We start from the raw sequence: 17832 nt of genomic DNA on the forward strand, positions 1-17832 counted from the left end.
ACAGGACAAATAGGGTGAATGTCCCTAATGAGGACACAGACAGCAATAAAATCTGACAGGGGTTCCAATCACTCTCCACTCCATCCAAAACTAAAAAAAAGCTCCGCTTATTTACCTCCTGTCCCCCTCCGTTTTTGGGGGGGTACCTGGTTTTTCACAGTCATCTGGAACCTTGGCCACCCTCCTGCTTTTTTGCAGCTTTTTACAAGCTTTTTTACCACTTCAGCCTCAGACGGTTTAATCTCCTTCATGACCAGGCAAATATTTGCGATACAGCACTGCATTATTTTAACTGACAATTGCACAGTCATACGATATCGTACCCAAATAGAATCAATGTCCTTTTTTTCCCACAAATAGAGCTTTCTTTTGGTGGTATTTGATCACCTCTACAGTTTTTATTTATTTTTTTTTTTCCATAAAAGATTTTTATTGAGAAACAAAGTATACAGGATACAGAAAGTTAGACAATAACATTTCAAGGAAATGTAGATCTCTCTTTTTTATTGTTTTCAAACATATAAACTTCAAGGGTATAAGAGAAAGAAAAAAAAAAAGGAAGGATTAAATGCGTCATGAGCCATACTCAAAAAAACACATATCGGTGGTTTCCAGGGACACTATCGTAAGCTCAACTCTAAATAGTTTAACCTGAACAATAATACTATTACTGGTTAGTAAAACTCTACACAGTTGGAAATCTAATGCGATAAGAGCATGTAGATATCATTGAGTCATACAAGTTATAAGCACATTCGTAATATCAATGAGGTTTAGCCAGGTTGGTGTGTATCAGCTGGGAACTTCTTGAGGAGCTTATGTATTGAGGCATCCTTATTTTGGAGCATAAGGATGTGTGGTCAGGTAGTAATCGGTATAAGGATGTTGTGAAGCTAGTATGGCTCGGAGGGATGCTAAGAAGTGATTGACAGCTTCTCAGTGAAAAGGGAAAGAGGAGCTGGGAAGGGAGGGAAAAAGAAGCAGAAGGGGGAATGAAAGGGGTAGAAGAGAAGGAAATGAGGGATGGAAACAACTTGGGGAAGGGGGTCTAATGACAAGAACTTCCAGTCTCTCGGGGGGGGGGGTGTCCCAACACAGATATTTAATTCAAAGGAATCACTAGAAAAACAGATTCTAATTAGAGGTCGTGATTGCGGTGTAAGTCGCTGTTTGTTTAAATCTTGTCCATTCCTGCCAAACAGCAGCAAATTCTGAATATTTATCATGGGCAATGCTAATCAATTCCTCCATTTGTTCAATATGGTTCAGACGGTTGCACCACTCTTTGATGGAGGGGATTGTGGATGATCTCCGGTGACATGGAACACACAGTTTGGCAGCAGTTGCCATGTGCATAGCCAGTGATTTTCTATAACTTTGGCGCAGAGAAGGGGTCCAGTGCAATAGGTATTGTGCTGGAGAGAAGTCCATTTCCCTCGAGGTTATCTCCTTGGTCAATTCATGCACTTTCCTCCAATAGGGCTGGAGTGACGGGCATGACCACCAAATATGGAGCATTTGTCGCACCTCCAGCATCTATTCGTGACGGTCGGGAAGTGTTTATGTATTCGATCCGGTGTTTGGTACCATCTGGAGAGTACCTTATACCCGTTTTCCTGGATTGCAACGCTTACAGAAGAACGTTGAATATTGCGGCAAATAGAAGACCACTCCTCCTCTGTAAGGGAGAGGTCCAAGTCTCTTGACCAGGCCAAAACAAAAGATGAGGATAGAAGGGGAGGTGGGGATAGTACAAGACGGTACAGAGCAGAGATTACGTGTCTCTGGGGTCCCCCTCTTTCACGCAGGGCCTCAATTTCGGTTGATGGTCTCACCCAGTTGGGTGCGGCCCGACTATCACTAAGAAAGCTACGAATCTGGAAGAAAGCCCACAATGGTATGGAGTGGGGGTGAAGGATTTGGTTAAGGGCCTCCCAAGATAGGGGGGAGCCTTCGTGAAAAAGTGTTTGGCCAGTACGTTTTCATACGGCCAGATATCCTGAAGGAATGAGCTAGACATTCCCGGCTCAAAGGCCGGGTTCCAGCGGATAGGGGTCAAAGGACCAAATGCCAGGTTAATCTTCTTAGATTTGCGCCACGCACAATGGAGCTTTAGTGGAGGACATATCAGGGGATGATCCCTTAGGTCTTCTTTAACTGCGGAAAATGGAAGCCAGGAGAGCAGATGTAGCAGGATTTCGGGGAATGCATTTTCCAGAACGACAACAGTCTTTTTTTTATTTTTTAAACAAAAAAACAGACGAAAAAAATAAATTTTTTACATTCTGCTATAAAACACATCCAAAAAAATGTAAAAAATCAAATTTATTAATCAATTTAGCCCAATATGTATTCTACTACATGCTTTTGGTAAAAAAAATCCCAATAAGAGTATATTGGTTTGAGCAAAAGTTATAGTATCTATAAGCTATGGGATACATTTGTGGACTTTTTATTTTTTTAATTTTTTTTTAGTAATGGCGGCAATCAGCGATATTTAGCGGGACTGCGACATTGCAGTGGACAAATCTGACACTGTGACACTTTTTGGGGACCAGTGACACCAATACAGTCATCAGTGCTAAAAAAAATGTACTGTCACTGTGCTAATGACATTGGCAGGGTAGGAGTTAACATCAGGGGTGATCAAAGGGTTAAATGTGTTCCCTGGGAGTGCTTTCTAACTGTGTGGGGGATACTTTGACTGGGGGAAGACAGAGATCCATGTTCCTGCTAAGCAGAAACACTAGATCTCCATCTTCCCCACTGACGATGATCTGCCTTGTTAACAGTCAGATCGCAGTTCTACCTGTCTTGGTAATGATCGGCAGGTGCCAGCGAACGTCAGACGTGCTGATTGGCTCCTGCTGTGTCCAATCACAGTGTTAGTGGGTCGCTGGCGGTGCGTGCGCGGCCCAGACCCAAAGAAAGAAATCATGTACAGGTACATGATTTCGCGCTTAAGGGACACCCTGCCACAGTATATGTACATGGGGCAGTCCTTAGGCAATTAACTAATCATTTTTTTTGTATAATTCTCCCTTAAGGAGGCATGGCAGGGGATGTGTCCTATGTCTACATACTTTTGCTAATAGGTGTCCCTCGTTCCCATCTCAAAAAGTTGGGAGGTATGGAAATGATGTGTGCAGAGGGCTCATCCAGAATTTTTTGTACTATGTAGTCATACCCTTTTAGCACCTGATGGATTGCATGAGCATGGGAACACATAGTGATCAAAAAAAAAAGTGGGACTTAATATGAGGTGTGGCCAGTATAATCGTAATGATATAATGGTAGTACATATACATCTGCTGGTAAGCATAGAGAAGCATATGATTAACATCACGTGTTTATTAAGATGTTCTATAGCAGTTTACATAAGTACAATAAGTACAAAACCAATCAGAGGGGACATACAAAGTATACAAATTGATAACATGATAAGACCATAATAAATAATAAAGACAATAGCAGAGTAGACCAACAAACGTAGAATATAGGTAAAAAATAATAATTGGATGCATGATGGAATTGGTAATAAATTTAAATGGCCTCCTTGGCTCGACGCGTTTCGTGAAAAGGATTTCACTTCATCAGTAGCAGGCACAATTTAGTTTCTAAAAAAACATATATAACATGAATAGTACTGCATCCAATGGAGGGGTGTACTAAAAAATTAACTAAGGAGGTTGACTTACAGTAAGATAATAACTATCAATGAGGCTGTTGGTCACCCAGAAATATACGTCCAGAATAAGAACTGGGGGGTGGGGGGGGCAAAAACCCTGCACAAGGCCGAAGCGCAAGGCAATAAACAAAGCATAAATTTCCATAATGGGTCTCAGACTTGCTGGTCAAGTAAGGCTCTATTGGAATGTATCAACAAGATAATAAGTATAAAATGAAGACCATAAGGGTATATAGATAGAATAAATAAGCCGGAGACCAGGAGAACAAAGGGGAGAAACAAGATCTGTACAACTGTGCATCAAATAGTCCAGATAGGGGAAGTGTGAGCAGTATGGAAACATCACGACCAAGACAGGTATATATCATGGTGTGCCAGAGAGCAGTGCTGGAAGTGCAAAGAAGGAAAAAGCTGACTAACCATCGAAATATTGTTGGAAAGGAAAGATCCCAGATAGAAATAGTGGAAAGTGTGACCAAAACTGTGAAAGGGAAGGCATCTCATACAGGAGTACTGAAAGGTGTGACCATAATAATAAAAGGGGTGGTGTGCACAGAGAATGAAGATGCAGAAAGATGGACCTACACAATGGCAAAGGCAGGGACAGCTCCCAGCGTCACAAGCTGTTCAAAATTGAGGAACACCACCGGGCAGACCGCAGCTGCCTGAGATGGCGTCCCAGATATGAACGCCGATGGAAATCATGTGCAGAGACGCCGACGCCCATGGATGACGTCCCTCCTTCATTCGCCCCTTTCCCTCCCCATTTTTTCCTTCATTCCCAATATATTATATCTGATGGGTTACATATATGCACATTATATAAGCTATTGGGATACAAGCACAGATATATCTTATTTCATTGCATAGTCCTGATCAGTGACCAGACCTGCACCTGTAGCTCTTCTACAGCTTGTGTCTATTTGCCCCATATTGGCACTATATCCACTGGAGCATTTGCATTTTGCAAAGTAGAGTAAGGACTGGCCAGAAAGGGATAACTTTAACTCAGTTGGCCAGCTTGAACCGCTTGCAGACCAGCCGCAGTACATGTAATGCAGCAGGTCGGCTTGTACAGGCACAATCACGTATTTGCACTAGCCGATCAGTAGGTCCCAGCCAAAGATTTATGGCCTGCTGATTGGCTCAGCAAATGACAGAAGAGAGCCCCGTGCTGGTAAAAAACAAAAAAAAAAACACAGGACTCTTTTCATACAGTAGTGATGTGACATTTTTTCCCCCATGCAGGTCAGGGAACAAAACCGCATTACTTAGTAAAACAGCACACAGTAAATACACTAAACATTGTAGGCACGCATTTAACCCCTTGATCGTCTTAGATGTTAACCCCTTCCCACCCAGTGTCAATAGTATAGTGACTGTGTATATTTTTAGCATTAATCACTGTATTAGTGTCTCTGGAGATATCAGTGGCAGTTAGTCAGTTCCACCCAGAGTCAGTTACTGTCAGATTGTCCACCATACTATCAAAGTCCCACTATAGGTCACTGATCACCGCCATTACTGGTTTAAAGAATAAAAATAACAATTCCAGTATATATACCATAGTTTGTAGATGCTATAACTTTCACAAACACCAATCAATATACAGGTCGTCCCTGGGTTACTAACAAGATAGGGTCTGTAGGTTTGGTCTTAAGTTGAATTCATTTGTAAGTCTGAACAGTTACATTTTTTAAGTGTAGCTCCAGACACTTTCTGTCCCTATGACGATTGGATTTTGAAAATTTTGGGTTGTTGGTGATAAAGCTTCAGTGGAGACACATATTTCCCATGATAACTCTTACAGGAGTGAATTTCCCTTCCTAGGGTGAGATTTCCTCTCACTTCCTGTTGTCTCCATCCAGTTGTAAGTCGGATGTTTGTAACCCAGAAACCACCTGTACAGTATACTTATTGGGATTTTTTTTTTACCAAAGACATCTAGCAGGATACATTTTGGCCATTTTTTTTTTTTTTTATTGGATATGTTTATAGCAGAAAGTAGAAAATATTGTTTGCATGTAATCACACCCCTTTAACACCTGATGGTTTATTTATATGTACATTATATGTATAGGATTTGAGCACAGGTGTATCCTATTTCTATTGCATAGTCCAGGTCAGTGACCAGACAAGCACATTGTAGCTCTACTACAGCTTGTATCTATTTGCTCCATATTGGCACTATATACACTGCAGCATTTGCATGTTGCAGAGCAGAGTAGGGACTGGCCAGAGAGGGATTACTCTGATGCAGTTGGCCAGCTTAAACATATATTGCAATGTCTGGGAACCAAAAAAAAAAACCCTGTTTTCATGCAAAATTTGCTAGAAAGGGAAAATAGCAGTGTGCAGAGGGTTCATCCAAAATGTTGTGCTATTGAAGAGTCTCCTGGCTCAGAAACACCGGCCAACCAGCTTAAATCACTTGGCATCTCTGTAAATACAACCAGTTGGTGTTTTGTACCTTGGTAGACTAGCTGGTGGTCAGTGGTGGCGGACCAGAGATAGCTATTCTAGTCCCATCCTAAGGATGGAAAACCTTGTTAATAACCCAGATATGCTGTGCTGGTGTCTGTTGCAATTACCCAGCTATGTCAGATTTATCTTCCAGAACGTAAATCGTAATGGCAGCCAACAGCATCAGGATGCAGCATCCTCATTTGAGGCTGCTTCAATATAGAGGGGGGGGGGGGGTTTGTTAACATGGCTAATCAGCCATTTGGATGTATGGCGGGCTGAAAGAGCCGTGATATGCTTTACATGGGCCTGCTCCATCCTGATAAGTGGAAAGCGAATTGTAAATCATGGCGTGCTGCCACATATCTCACAACACCGCTTCCCGTCACAAAGCGGACAGGGAGAACAGCTCGGTGCTAAAACCGCCAGGTGAGGGCGGCCAGTGGAAGATTTACAGCCGTCTCTCTGCCGAAAAATAGAGAAACTGCTAATAAGGTACATGATTGTGTGTGACTTGGACTTAGAGGCGAGTGACACAAATGGCCATCCAATACGCAGCATACAGGGAGCGCAGTGTTCTACAATGAGGGCAGATCAACATTAATCCTTCTTCAAAGAACAGCTAATGCGGTTTGTTTTCTGGCCTGGTGTTTCTGTTGCCTCTACTGCATCTCAGTAGTCCTCACAAAACTTTAATGAGCATAGTATGAACCTTTGATGGTCTTTTTGTTGTCAGGGCTCAAATAGTTCTGGTTTAACCACTTGCCGACTGCCTAACGCCGATCTACGTCGGCAGTCAGCCCCTCACAGGCAAAGTGACGTAGGGCTACGTCACTAGCTTGCGAGGGTCTAGGGAGCGAGCGCGCGCGCCCCCGGAGGCGCGCTCCCGCTCCCGCGTGGTCACGGACCCCCCCGCGTGTGTGACCAGCGGACCCGATGTCCGCCGGTCACTCGGCGATCGGCGGGGGAGAGGGAGAATGTCAGGCAGCTTGTGTAAACAAGCTGCCTGTCATTCTCCTCGCTGTAAAGACACTGATAAAACGGATCTAGTATGTAGATCCGTTGATCAGTGTCCTTACAGCTCAAGCCACAGCCAATCACAGTAGAAAGCACGCCCCTAGGGATACACACAGCCCCTCCCTTCCAAATAAAGTTAACCCCTTCACAACCAGTGTATTTTTACAGTAACAGTGCATATGTATAGCACTGATTACTGTAGAAATGTCACTGGTAACCCCAAAAGTGTCACAAATGTCAGTCAAGGGTCCGATCTGTCCGCCCCAATGTCGCAGTACCGCAAAAAAATCGCAGATCGCCGCCATTACGCGTTAAAAAAAAACAACAAAAATGACAAAAATCTTTCCCTTTGTTAGTAAACGCGATAACTTTTGCGCAAACCAATCAAAATACGCTTTTTGCGATTTTTTTTACCAAACATATGTAGCATAAAACAAATTGGCCGAAAATTTTAAAAAATTTTGATTTTTACTTTTTTTTTGGGGGAATTTCATATAAAAAATGTGAAAAATATTGTTATTTTTGCAAAATTGACGCTCTTTTTTTGTTTATAGCGCGTGATCAAAAAATCGCACAGGTGATCAAATACCACCAAAAGAAAGCTCTGTTTGTGGGAAAAAAAGGACGTCAAATTCGTTTAGGTACAGCGTCGCACGACCGCGCAATTGTCCGTTAAAGTCACGCAGTGCCGAATCGCAAAATACCCCCTGGTCAGGAAGGGGGTAAAATCTTCCGGGGCTTAAGTGGTTAAAGGAAGACTCTTTAATTCAGTGATTTCAGGGAACTGAATATGGACTCCAGAGTTAGAGATATAATTTTGCCCCCTGTACAATTCATTAGTAAGACCTCATCTGGAATATGCAGTTCAGTTTTGGGCACCAGTTCATAAAAAGGGTATCGGGGAACTGGAGAAAGTGCAGAGAAGGGCAACCAAACTAATAAGAGGCATGGAGGAGCTGAGCTATGAGGAAAAATTAGAGGAACTAAATTAACCACTTGCAGATCGACTACCGCAGATATACTGCGGCAGGCTGGCTCGGCTGCGCGAACCTATGTATGGGTACATCAGTTCGCGGGAGTGCTCCTTCGGCGCACCCCCGCCCCCATTAGGCAGCGGGGATGCCGATCCACGGTTCTGGCTGCCGCGATTGCCCCCGGGCACCCGCAATCACTCCCCACTGAGAGAGAACAACGGTCAGCTGTTGTAAACACAGCCGACCAGTGTTCTCTCTGAAAGGATAAGATCACAGGTTTCTATGTTCATTTAACAAGTCGCTCCCCCATACAGTTAGAAAACACTCCCCTAGGCTCATACTTAACCCTTTGCTCACCCCTGGGTTAACCCCTTCCCTGCCAGTGTCATTATTACAGTAACAGTGCATATTTTTAGCACTGATTACTGTAGTAATGTCACTGATCCCCCCAAAAGTGTCAAAAATGTCAGTTAGGGGTCCGATCTGTCTGCCGCAATGTCGTAGTCCCACTAAAAATTGCAGATCGCCGCCATTACTAGTAAAAAAAAAAGAAATAAATAAAAATGACATAAATCTTTCGCATAGTTTGTAGACACGATAACTTTTGCGCAAACCAATCAAAATGCGCCTACTGCTTTTTTTTTTTTTTTTTTACGAAAAATGTGTAGCAGAATACAAATTGGCCTTAAAGGATGAAAAAATTCGATTTTTACATTTTTCTGGGGGGGGGGGGGGGGATGTTATACAGCAGAATGTGAACAATATTGTTTTTTTTTTTTTTTTTTTTTTTTTCCAGAATTGTCGCTCTTTTTTTGCTTATAGTGCAAAAAAAAAAAAAAAGAAAATCGCACAGGTGATCAAATACCTACAAAAGAAAGTTCTATTTGTGGGGAAAAAAAGGACATCAATTTTATTTGGGTACAGCGTCACACGCTCGCTCAATTGTCCGTTAAAATAACGCAGTGCTGAATCGCAAAAAATGACCTGGTCATTAAGGGAGCAAATCCTTCTGGTTCAGAAGTGGTTAATTACAACTCTGCAAAGAAACCAATCAGCTTCCAGGTTTTATTGCCAAAGCCTAATTGAAGGTTAGAAGCTCATTGTTTTTTTTTTTTGCAGACATGGGACTATCTATGCACTCTCTAGCTTTAGTAAGTAAACCCCCATGTGTAAATAAATAAGGGGGGGATATGAGATCATCATGTATAAATTTAAAGTGGTCCATATGTGGACTTGGTGTTGAGTTATTCAATGTCAGGTCATTACAGAGGAAAAGGGGACACTCTTTACTTCTGGTAAAAAAAAAGAGAGTTAACCTCCACATACAGAAAGGTTTCTTCACAGTAAGAGCTGGAAAAATGTGGTGTAATAGACTCCCTCAAGAGCTAACCAGCTTAACCATTGTTTCAAAAAAGGTCTGAATGCATACCTCAATAAACAAAAATTTACTGGATACTAACATTTATAGATATTAATACCAGGGGCTAGTTGATCCAGGGAATATATGATTGCCTCTTGGGGGATCAAGAAGGAATTCTTTTTTTTTCCCTGTTGGAGTGAAGTGAATCTTGCTTTATTGAGGTTTTTTTGTGCCTTCCTCTGGATCAACTGTGGGTATAGGATTGTGCATATGGAGGTTTTCTGTTTGTTTGTTTTTTCTATTGATCATTATACTATTGTAGATGGACTTTAACCTAACTATGTAACCAAACGAATAAGTGAGCTGCTATTACAGAAAGTCTGCTCAGTCCACCTTGAGCTGACTGGGCTTTCCATTGAAGCCTGATTCATCAAGTCTTTACTTCTAGGTGGAGTTGCAGTTTCTCTTAAGCCCCGTACACACGAGTAGAAATTCGGCCGGGAAATTTCGTCCGACGACCGATCTGCCGATTTTCGGCTTGTTAGTATGGTGCTTCCGACAACCGACTCCGACTTTTCGGCCGAAAAAATCCTGGTGTGCAGGCTATATAATTTTTGTCCACCGTCAAAACACGGCCAATTTTCGTCTCATTAGTACAGATTTCGATGGGGAAAAATCTTATGAGCAAGACTGGGCATGCTCAGAGATGAAAGAACACAAAGAAAGCAATCGAACACATGACATCACTTCTGAAGTAGAATTCTGTCGTGCGGGAAAATTCGTGTGAAGTCTAGAGCACATTCCAACCAACGGACACCACTCTGGTCGGCGGAAATTCGTTGCGTGTGTACGAGGCTTAAATTTGATTTTGTCCCGTCTGAATTTTATCTCTGATGGACACCATGGAACTGGCAGTATGTGGCATCTGTTTTTCCAGGACAAAGTGACAGGTTCTCTTGATTTGTACTGATACTGCTCAGACCTGAGCACTACACATATCTAGATGTACCTGGTATTTCCAAGGCCCCTTTCAAGAGAAGTAAACATCAGTGGAGTGCAAGGAAGGTAAAAATCAGTGGGGGTGCTCTATCAAGTGGCAGATTCTCTTTAAAAATACTCAACATGCACATCCACAGGCTCCAGAATTGGCGTTCCCTGGAGATTCAAGTGACACTAAACAATGGATTATAAAAAAAAAATTCTATTCTTGTTAGAGTGCGGCTGCCGTACCATTGTCCCACTGTAAGTAGGAACTCAACTTTCATTGCTTGCTTGCTCCCGATATGAACTATAGACTAGGAACAATAGATATGTTGTGTGCATAGAGAAGTGCACATAATCACAACTAGCATGCACTGCTTGTTCCAAAGAAATAGAAGTGAGGGGGGAAAAGGAGCACACAGAGTGTCACGGTTCTCGCCATGGCTTACAGACAGCCAGGCGTGGTCGCCATTAAGTGCCTGACATGGGATTTGAACCTGGGTACTTTAACATTCTGTCCTGTTATCCTACCTCTGAGCCACACTTCAGTTCTTATGAATCCAGTCTTGTTAATCTGGTATTGCCTGCAGCACTAGGGGGCTGGACTTCACCTGAGTGTGCGCTTGTCTATCATTGTCCACCTGAAGCTAATTGCTCAATTAAGCAAGCTATAAAACACTGCCTCTCGCTTAGAGCATTGTCAGTTCATTGCTGATCCTTCCTTGTTCCTGTGTTGCTGATCCTTGTTGCTGAGCTATGTTCCAGATAGTTCCTGTTTGACAGACTTTGTTCCTGTTTCCTAAGTGTGTGTTCCAGACTGACCCCGGCTTCCATCCTTACCTTGGCTCCTTGTTGTTCCCTATCCGGACTTGTGTCATCCAGTGACTACAGTTATTCCTGGACTTCCCTTCCCATTGTATTCCTGCCGGTCCTGTTTATTGGAGCACCTTCCCTGCCAAGCCCCCGTGCACAGATTCACAGCACCAGGTGGCTTTCTTACCTGGTCACCCTGGACTGTGGATATCTGCAAGGGTGAGTGTACATCTCTGCGTTACAGACTCCAACAAAGGTAAGCCTCATGACATAATGAACTGACCATATGGAGTCCACAGAGATGTGCAAGCAGCTCACCCAGCAGGTGTCCATTTTGGCCCAGACTGTATCAGAGTTGCAGCAAGAAGTGCTGATACTTAAAGGCACAGTACGCCCAGCCATGGAACCTGCACATCCAGAACCCTATGTCCTGTTACCTGACAGATTTGATGGTTCCCGTTCCTCATTTACAAATTTCCGGATGGATTGTGAGCTCCTGTTTGTCCTTAAGCCCAGGACCTATTACAGTGACTTTATCAAGATTCATTCTGCTATTAATCTGCTTTCCGGAGAGATGAAAACATGGGCATACCAGAAGCTGCAGGAGAGAAGTCCTATCTTGGACAATTTGGAGTCATTTATAACTGCCATGGACTCTGTGTCTTAACTCCCAGAAAGCTACTTCCAAGCCTGCTCCCGGTTCCCGCAGACCTCGAGTACCTAGAGAAAAAGCAAACCCATACCAATATGACTCTGCCTGGTCACAGTACAAGCCGGCCTTGTCACCCTGACACTAATCCAGTATGCCTTGATCCTCCAGAGGTTAAAGAGGAGCCCATGGAGATTGGCGCCGTGCGCACCAGGCTGTCTTCCAAAGAAAGAGACCGTAGGAGAAACTGTGGCCTTTGTTTCTATTGTGGAGAGAGGGGACATTTTATCAAATTTTGCCCAACTCGTCCATCCAGGCCTAAGGCTCTCCCAGTGGATACCATGCAGATCTGTCCTGTCTTCCCAGAAACACAGCCTGAAAACTGCAAAGGTTGCTGCCAGCCCTGTCCCCGTTCTGTGTCTGAAAAGGGCACCCAGACTATGGCAATCGTTGAAACCAATACCCCTGTGGAAGTTCCTCCTCCAGCTCCAGTAACGTCTGCACCTCTTTCTAAAGAAACTCCTGTTCTAGCAAGCACCTTCATTACTTCCTGCCCTGACAATGAAGTTCTTCCACCTGACTGCACATATGCTTCTAATGGCACTGTGGTATGTAAGGAGGACCTGAAGTTGTTTGAGGAAGTATTAAAAGCTGCGAATGCCTATCCTGTAAAAGACCTCTGCAAAGAACTTGTTCCTGTCCGGAGGGTGTCTTTAAAGGGGGGGGGTACTGTCACGGTTCTCGCCATTGCTTACAGACAGCCAGGCATGGTCGCCGTTAAGTGCCTGACATGGGATTTGAACCTGGGTACTTTAACATTCTGTCCTGTTATCCTACCTCTGAGCCACACTTCAGTTCTTATGGATCCACTCTTGTTAATCTGGTATTGCCTGCAGCACTAGGGGGCTGGACTTCACCTGAGTGTGCTCTTGTCTATCATTGTCCACCTGAAGCTAATTGCTCAATTAAGCAAGCTATAAAACACTGCCTCTCGCTTAGAGCATTGTCAGTTCATTGCTGATCCTTCCTTGTTCCTGTGTTGCTGATCCTTGTTGCTGAGCTATGTTCCAGATAGTTCCTGTTTGACAGACTTTGTTCCTGTTTCCTAAGTGTGTGTTCCAGACTGACCCCGGCTTCCATCCTTACCTTGGCTCCTTGTTGTTCCCTATCCGGACTTGTGTCATCCAGTGACTACAGTTATTCCTGGACTTCCCTTCCCATTGTATTCCTGCCGGTCCTGTATATTGGAGCACCTTCCCTGCCAAGCCCCCGTGCACAGATTCACAGCACCAGGTGGCTTTCTTACCTGGTCACCCTGGACTGTGGATATCTGCAAGGGTGAGTGTACATCTCTGCGTTACAGACTCCAACAAAGGTAAGCCCCGTGACATAATGAACTGACCATATGGAGTCCACAGAGATGTGCAAGCAGCTCACCCAGCAGGTGTCCATTTTGGCCCAGACTGTGTCTGAGTTGCAGCAAGAAGTGCTGATACTTAAAGGCACAGTACGCCCAGCCCTGGAACCTGCACATCCAGAACCCTATGTCCTGTTACCTGACAGATTTGATGGTTCCCGTTCCTCATTTACAAATTTCCGGATGGATTGTGAGCTCCTGTTTGTCCTTAAGCCCAGGACCTATTACAGTGACTTTATCAAGATTCATTCTGCTATTAATCTGCTTTCCGGAGGGATGAAGACATGGGCATATCAGAAGCTGCAGGAGAAAAGTCCTATCTTGGACAATTTGGAGTCATTTATAACTGCCATGGACTCTCAGTGTCTTAACTCCCAGAAAGCTATGCATGCGCGCGGGAGTGATTTTTCCGGCAAGCTCCCGGCAACTTAATTGAAGGTCCCCCGGACCTTCAGAGCGCATGCGCCGCTCGCGCGAGCGGCTGCATGCACTGTAAATATCTCCTAAACCGTGCCGGTTTAGGAGATATTATTTGTACCTACAGGTAAGCCTTATTAGAGGCTTACCTGTAGGTAAAAGTGTCAAAAAGCGGGATACTACCACTTTAATCTGGTATTGCCTGCAGCACTAGGGGGCTGGACTTCACCTGAGTGTGCTCTTGTCTATCATTGTCCACCTGAAGCTAATTGCTCAATTAAGCAAGCTATAAAACACTGTCTCTCACTTAGAGCATTGTCAGTTCATTGCTGATCCTTCCTTGTTCCTGTGTTGCTGATCCTTGTTGCTGAGCTTTGTTCCAGATAGTTCCTGTTTGACAGACTTTGTTCCTGTTTCCTAAAGCCCTGTACACACGTACCGATGGTCGGCATACAAATGTTCCTCTTTTCTCCCCGGGATGTCGGTGTCTGTTGAAAAGTGCAAAGACAGCACAAGGACAGCACAAGAATTTTGTCTGCAGACTTCAGCTGACTGCAGAAGTGATGTCATGTAATGGTTAACTTTCCCTGTGTTTTTAATTTTCTGAGCATGCCCAGTCTTGCAAATCTGCGGTCTGTCGGCCGAATTCTGTACTGACAGGCGAACAATCGTCCGTTCTGGTGTCCGCAGACAAAAATTTTCATGTTTGCAAGAAAGACTTTTGTCCGCGGATTGTGCGCAGACATCTGTCGGAGGCACCATACTAACACGCGTACAATCGGCAGATCTTTCGTCCACCGACGTTTGTATGCCGACGATCGGTACGTGTGTACGGGCCTTAAGTGTGTGTTCCAGACTGACCCTGGCTTCCATCCTTACCTTGGCTCCTTGTTGTTCCCTATCCGGACTTGTGTCATCCAGTGACTACAGTTATTCCTGGGCTTCCCTTCCCATTGTATTCCTGCCGGTCCTGTTTATTGGAGCACCTTCCCTGCCAAGCCCCCGTGCACAGATTCACAGCACCAGGTGGCTTTCTTACCCGGTCACCCTGGACTGTGGATATCTGCAAGGGTGAGTGTACATCTCTGCGTTACAGACTCCAACAAAGGTAAGCCCCGTGACACAGAGTAGGTTACAAGGGGGCAGAAAAACAGAGTAAAAACAATTTAATAAAAAATAGATTGCATGACTATTAAGTAGTGGATGTGTATGGATTTTTTTTTTGGGAGAAGGATAACTTTACATATAAACATAAATATCAAAACGCAAAAAGATGTCAGCAACAGGTACAAAGATCCGGGATTCAAACACAGCTAACCAGAGCAGCCTCAGTCTGGAGGCGGTGTTCGTGTACTGCCTGCAATAGCAGCATATGCAGTGCTCAGGAACTGAGGTAGGAAGCTGGAGGTGAGAGGCACAACACGTAGGAGCGCGCTGCCTCCATGTTTCCCTTCGTACTGCGCATGCTCAGAAACCTGGGTCTATGTGAAATAGCTGAGACAGCTGAGCAGCTAAATAGTACAAACTAACGTCAGGAAGGGCAACACCTCCCAGGTCTGTGGGGTTCTTTAATTTCTGCCAAGGGAGCTTATGCCTACTATTTCCCCATACAAATGGTCTGAGCAATGCCGCCTTAATTGCCTTAAAATGTTTTAAGGGGTAAGTATACGGATGAATGCCACAAAACGTAGAATATTTTGGGAAGGTGCACCATCTTGATTACATTTATGCAACCCATCACTGCAATTGGCAGCCGGGCCCAGGCGCTAATTTTTGTCCTGATCATGGAAAACAGAGGTTGTATATTATTCGAAACGTAGTCTGAGGGAAATTAGGTAATTTGAACCCCAAGGTATTTAACCTCCCTGGCGGTCTGATTATGTACAGATTTCTGTGCTAAAAGCGGTACATTCTTTTGCATGGAAATCTTTTTTTTTACATTTGAAAACTCACCGTCCCCTGCGATTCCCCTGCTGTCCTTCCCTGCCATCCTCCCGCTCTCCTCCTGCTGTGTGCTCGGCCGTTGCCAGCACCTGTCTTCCGCTTCCCTTCCCTGCAAGCGTTGCGACGCAGGGGGTGGAACCGGCGGCAATTTAAAAAATGTAAGTACACTAAATGACATGATACAAAGCTGTGATCCTAACGGATTACACTATATTATGCCATTTCACCACAGGATTGCACAGGATGGTGACTTTTCCAGTGCCCTGCCTGTGCTTTCCCAGTTCTTTATGCCTGGAAAATTGAGAACGACCATGGCATCCAAAAAGCGTTCTTTTTGCGCAAAAGCTCTTTTAGACGAGCTGGGAAACAGCGACAGTGAAACTGAGTTACTTGAAGAACTGAGCGATAGCGATTCGTGGGAAAATTTGTCATCAGGTACGGAAAGTGACGACAGCGACAATTCTGATGTCTCTTTCTGGCACATCGATCTGTTGGAAATTCTGAAGAAAAATTTGATATACTTCCCAAATTCCACAAGCTATGTGCCAACGCTCGAAGGAGGGAGCCGGAAGGCAAGTGCCGGCAATCGGCCGTACACAGAGTGGGGAGAAGGTGCGAGGATGCCGGGGAGGATGGCGGGGAGGACGGCAGGGGAGCGCAGGGAAGGTGAGTAACATTGCGGGGTAATCCCAAGTGTGGCTCAGGGTTACCACTTTTGGTACTGAAAATTAACCCTGAGCCACACTTGGGAATAATGCTAGGGAGGTTAATACCATTTACTATCTGCAGAGGAATAGCTATATGGGAAGAGGGAGATGGAAAGCTGTCTATAGGGAGTATCTGGGATTTATCCAAAATGTTTATGGTAACTTTCATGTGCAAGAAGCTTTATGTATTTTGATGTCCAGTAAGAGCCGGTTCACACTAACGCGACTTGTCAGTCGACTTGTCAGCCTGAGAAGTCGCGCTCCCTCGCGGTCCATTGACCGCTACAGGACCCATTCTCATAGGAGCTCCGACTTAGAAAAAGGGTCCTGTACTACTTTGGGGCGACCTCGGAGCGACTTGCATTGACTTCCATTATGTGAAGTCCCTGCAAGTCGCTCCGAAGTCGTGGTGCATGGTAATGCACAAGTCGCCCCCGAAGTAGTAAGGAGTCGTGTCGCCTCAGTGTGAACCGGCTCTAAAAGTTTTGTTTTATGCCTTGTATTAAAATTGTTTTCGGTGTGTCTGTTCATTTTAAATATTCACTAGATATTTCAGTGACTGTCCTTCATTATATGTGTTGTTGTTCCCACATTTGATACAGACTTTGTCAAGGGATAGAGCACTGCTAAGCATACTACTGCTGATTACCATTAATCCTAAGCTTAAAATCACTTAATAACTCAATGGTTGCCATACAGTATCTAAAACCCTGATGCTTAGCAACTGATGTCAAGTTGTTACACCATGTGGCAAGTTTAATACTGGTTATAATATAGATTTGTGAGGTCACTGTTTTTTTTTTTTTTTTTAGTACATCCAAGTTTTATTCTGTGTTCAGCCCTGATTGGGGGGGGGGGGGGGGGGTTGGTGCTGCCCCTGAAACATGGTGGCTGTCTATGACTTACTGACCAACATTTACAATTATCTTGAATTCTTTCATCTGGTTTTGGTTCTGCTCTCTTTTTTTATTTCTGTAGTTGAATCTACTGTTGGGTGCCAATTGAGGTAAGCCTTGTTATATGGCAGCTGCCTTGCCAGAACTTGTTTGAGGTTTTCCTTCATTTGATTACAAATGCAAGTCTAAAAGTTGCCAGCCCTTCTTTTAGTATGTTGCTCTGGAGTTCACTATAATAATTCAGCCATTTTGTAATAAATGCAGTTATATAGTAAATATATAACGATAACACATCATTAAAACCTCTATGAAAATACAATAGAAATACAATAATTAATAAAATCCACACCATTATAAAAAAAACCTATACATCTAAAATTTTTATGCACCTATCAGGAAAGCCAAGCACATATTCATGCTTGAAGATCTGCACATGCCCACGGAACAGACTGCAGACCTGTGCACAGGATCAGGGTCATGCATGCATCTGCGCATTGTGCATATTG

This window comes from Pelophylax lessonae (assembly GCF_965119305.1).
Source record: "Pelophylax lessonae genome assembly, chromosome: 12".
Taxonomy (NCBI): Eukaryota; Metazoa; Chordata; class Amphibia; order Anura; family Ranidae; genus Pelophylax; species Pelophylax lessonae.